The sequence below is a fragment of the Octopus bimaculoides genome, chromosome 21 (genome assembly GCF_001194135.2).
Source record: "Octopus bimaculoides isolate UCB-OBI-ISO-001 chromosome 21, ASM119413v2, whole genome shotgun sequence".
In the NCBI taxonomy this organism is placed as follows: domain Eukaryota; kingdom Metazoa; phylum Mollusca; class Cephalopoda; order Octopoda; family Octopodidae; genus Octopus; species Octopus bimaculoides.
The window spans coordinates 12163203-12168661 of record NC_069001.1 but is presented as its reverse complement, the minus strand read 5'-3'; positions in this window follow the sequence as shown (position 1 = coordinate 12168661).

The following is a 5459-nucleotide window of genomic DNA, read 5'->3' as shown; positions in this document are numbered from 1 at the left end:
ATATATATATATATATATATATGCATATATATATTTATGCATATATATATATTTATATGTATCTACGTATATAGAGCCAACCACGCACACACTTACATACACACGCACACAAATACCCTCATGCAGTTTTATACAAGTTATTAAATCGGTTTCACCAACCTCTTACCATTCAAATAACGGAGACATTAAACTTCACCATTTCTCCCACCACCTCTTCATAACTCCCCACCTAAGACATACATTTTAACACCATTAAGTGATTTCCTACAACATCGATTTTAATGTATTTCCATTCATTTCCATGTTTGGCTTAGAATTACGTCATATATCTTTGGAGATATATCGCAGGAAGATAAAGTGTATTACTTAAGTACAAGAAAACACCCACGTTGCTAAAGGAATTGAACAATATATACGTTTCTTGTTGTGTGGGTGTACTTGCAAGTGTCTATCTATCTATCTATCTATCTATCTATCTATCTGTCTGTCTGTATCTCTACCTCTCTCTCTCTCTCTCTCTCTCTGCGTCTATATATACATATTTAGCTTAGGGGTAGCGATAATAATAATTTGATGTTAGAAGTAAATACTCATATTATTCTGAATAGAGCGCTATATGATTACAGAGAATAACATGAAATTTAATACGACAAGACAACAGGAATTCTGTAATAACTGTTGTTAACTTACAGCTGTTTCTGCTACGGAATGCGGCGCACTCAGACCTGTGTAATTTTGCATCGACTCATAGACTCCTCAGAGCTCCTTAAACGAAGTGCGATGTTATTTCGGAAAGCAGTTACACACATTGAAGAGATCATTGACAGAAATATAAAGATAGAATAAAAAACAAAGATTACATTTAAATTTAGATAATTGTATGTATATATGAATAAATCTATCTATCTATCTATCTATCTGTATATCTATCTGTCTGTCTGACTGCTTGTCTGCCTGCCTGTCTGTTGGTCTGTCTGTCTGTCTGTTTGTCTATGTACTTATGTATGTATTTATGACCCTCACTCTCTCTCTCTCTCTATATATATATATATATATGTCTGTGTGTGTGTGTGTGTGCGTGTATTTGTACAAAGGCGCATAATGAACTAATGAGCCCCCATATATTTGACTATACGCATGCGTACGTCAACGCCTACGCCAAATTTGTATTGTAATCACTTAGGTAGACATTCTTGCATAGCACTTAGGATTTGTAACCTTTTTTCATGCAGTACTGCCATTATAAAACATCGAATTTCCACTGAATACAAATTGACTGCAGGATAGTGTAAAGTCTTAACGAGGTATTTTTGATTCTTATACGTCATTAAAAGGTCAGTGTATGTATTGTACATCTACATTTATTCTTCGTAGGTTTTATACGAGCAGGATTTTGAATCTAAAGAACCTATACAAAATTGACTTTTTAAGTTCAGTAAAAGTAAAGTCTAATTTCTAAACCTATCACCGTTTTAAGGGTTTCAATTGGTTCTCTTTTTTTTTTTTTTGATAACTTCCAAGGTAATTTAGTGCGTGCGGTTGATAACCTAAAAAGCCCAAAAGTATCGCCAATTGTTGCGGTGTCTTTCCCCACGCCGATACACATGACATAGTTCTGATGTGTCTATCTCAATGCATTAGGAGTTCTTATACAACACACAATGTTTCATAGTTCAAAGTACAATTTCAATATCAGACTCTTTCATAATAAAATAACCTACGCATATGTTGAGAGATATTTTACAGCCAACTCAAAGAAACGGAGGAAACTTCCTTTGTTTCGGGATGTTTTTAAACAGTTACATTACATTATATGTGTTTACCCCTAGAGAGTTCAACATTAGTTAAAACTATGATTGCATTATAATATAAAATAGGATTGTTCTCGAAGCATATTTCACCGGGTTACGTTTACGTATTTTACATAGAAGAGGCATTAAATAGCAATAAATGGAAAGGATACAGGTAGGCTGTTTATCAGTCGGAAAGCAATTAAGATTTTTTGAAGTTGAGTAGTTTATATATGCGACAGTGTTAACCTAGAGGAATCTTACTTAAATATTGATTTTAAATATCTTCGAATCAGAATATCTCATATATGCAATTGAATATCTCCAAAACTATATATTCACATGAAGCGAGTTAAAATAAGTGTGGAATTTTAAATATAATTTTCTTTTTCTTACAGATAAAAACGTCGCCATGCAAAATCTATTAAATCGTTGTGTAACCTAAATCCTCAGGTGATATAAATATATTTAAACTAACTAAAATAAACAAATCAACGCATATAAGTATACATTTTAAACAGTCATAATAGTGTATACATACATATATATATATATATTTATGTATGTATGTACATATATATATATGTATTGCATTAAAGAAATAAGTAAAAATGAAACATTTTGCTTGGAAACAAATATATTTGAATGAAACTAGGTTACAAAAAAGGGACATATTTAAAGGAAGGTTAGGGTGAAAAGTATCGGATTTCGAATATCTTCTGATCACGCATACAATATTAAGAAAAAATTGAATTGTGGAGAGCAAATTTAATAGATGCCTCAAAATACAGGAACTGATATACATACGTACATACATACATATACATACATACATACATACATATATATATATAAATTGAAAACATAAAAACAAAAACAAAACACAGAGGATATATATATATATATATTATATATATATATATATATATATGCACATGTCTGTGTGTTTCTGTTTGTGCATGTATATATAATCTGTACATGCATGTGAGTGTGTGTTTCTGCACGTGTCTGACCATTAGTATGTAATATATGTATGTATGCAAATATGAGTGTCAATGTATACGTGTGCGTATGTATGGTCCTGTATGTATGCGTCGGTACCTATTAGCGTACATGTACTTGAATATTCAACAAAAATCTTTCTCCTCTCAGTTTTCACTCGCAATATAGACATTTATGTTCACATTAAATATTCTTCATTTTATCATTCTAAAATCATTTACACATATAATTTTATTACCGAATATTTTGCTCTGCAGCTGTCACTTATATTTTACAGATCTATACCTGTTGTACATTTTATACCGTTCACCTTATGTATTTCTAAGCAACCAACAAAACGAACGTACATTTAACATTACTAATGTCGCTTACAGCATTTTAAATCTGGAAACACTACTAGAAAATCTCTAGACAAAGAGCATCTATATGATGGATATTTTAGTACAAGGCTGCGTTTGTGTCATCTGAAGACTACTTAGAATTAACGATCTTCTAGTATGAAGTTAGGATGTATTATCAATAGGAGACCATATCATACATGTATATAAAATTTACTGGAAGCTTGTCAATATCTTGTTAATAGGATTTAAGGTATATATATATATATATATATATATATATATATATATATATATATATATATATATATATATATATATATATGTGTGTATATAAATATATATATCTGTGTGTGTTTATTTATATATATATATATGCATATATATATATATGCATATATATATACACATATACACATGCCCCCTCACATATATATGTATGTATATATTTACAGATATATATATATACATTTATGCATACATATTTATATATATATGCATTTGTGGGGACAGGACGTCACCAACAGTAAACAACATAAAATACGGAAACATTAGATTTATGATCCCTAAAATTCACTTCATAATTGCCTACGGGCACATGTGTAGTGGTCTAGAGCGTGAGCTACTAATCCCAAGATTCCGAGTTCGATTTCAGGCAGTGACCTGAATTATAATAATCATAATAATAATAACATCGAAAAGTACGTTAGGAATGGGAACCTAGGTTCGAAATTTCCCCAAGACACCTGATGAAGGCTGGTGGGTATATCAGCCGAAGCGTTGTTGATAACAACAAACAAGATGAGGACAAATATCCGTCAAATGTAAATAATGTACATAATTCCTCATAGCTTAAATATAGAACTCTATTAACTTTTGTCATGCCAAACTTTCTTATTTTCTACCTGAGCCAATTTGGGGTATACTACAAGAACGTGTGCCATTGTTTCATCCCAAATTCCATTCACATTATATTTTGCTGGGAGCTTTTCCTCAAACATATGTTTTCCCTTCTAATTATTTTATTATTATGGCTGTGTGGTACGGTGGTACGAAGATTGCTCGTTGCTTTAAGAAATCACGAACGCTCTGATCACCACTAGTTTCAGGTTTACATTACCCTTTCGCATTTCCATACCGTCTTGCCATCTCCACTGAAATTGAAATTCGGAGTACTTGATGATTTTTTCAACCTCTTTACTCACAAACTTCATGCTATTTGGTATGGCTACACTAATGATCTGACAGTTTTTGTCTCTCTTACTTAATATGACAACATCCGGCCACTATTATTATTATTATTATTATTATTATTATTATTATTATTGTTGTTGTTATGGTTGTTGTTGTTACTGTTAAGGCGGCAAGCTAGGAGAATAGTTCGCACGCCAGGCAAGACGCTTGGCGACGTTTCGTCTGTCTTTACGTTCTGAGTTCGAATTTCGCCGAGGTCTACTTTGCCTTTCATCCTTCTGGAGCGGATAAATCAGGAACCAGTCTACTGGAGTCGTTGTGATCGACTTACCCGCTCCCTACAAATTTCACTGCTTGTGCCTATAGTAAAAAGAATTATTATTATTGTTATTGTAGTTGTTGTTACTATTATCAATAAGGCTATTATATGTCACTCTTGCCTGATTACCCAAGTCTGTATTATTATTAAAATAATAGCTCTAGACTTAGGTTGACGTTGTTATGTTTCGGTAAAATCATCGCGATTCCCCCATCTCACCCACTGCTTCTTTATCCTCCTCTCACCCTCACTCCACATCGTCGTGTCTATATTGATGTTACTTGTTATTGACACGCTGACGCTCTTCAACGACGGCTTTGCCGTCATCATTATGAACGTTGCTGTCGACATTATCATCTGGGGAAAAAGAAGGAGGAGGAGGAGGAGGAGGAGATGGAGAAGAAGAAGAGATGAAGAAGAAAAAGAAGAGGGGTGTTTGTAGAGGAGATAAGAAGGAAGAAAATGAAACGATATTTCTAAATATTTTTCCGGTGGACAATGGCAATATCTAAAATTAAGTAGAAATGGACGTATATTTGTACATATACATATATACACATACATATATTTGTACATAAACATATATACACATACATACGTTTATACATATCCATATTATACGCATACATACATTTGTACATATATGCATATATACACATACATATATTTGTACATATACATACATATATATATTTGTACATATACATATATACACAAATATTTGTACATATACATATATACACAAATATTTGTACATATACATATATACACAAATATTTGTACATATACATATATACACAAATATTTGTACATATA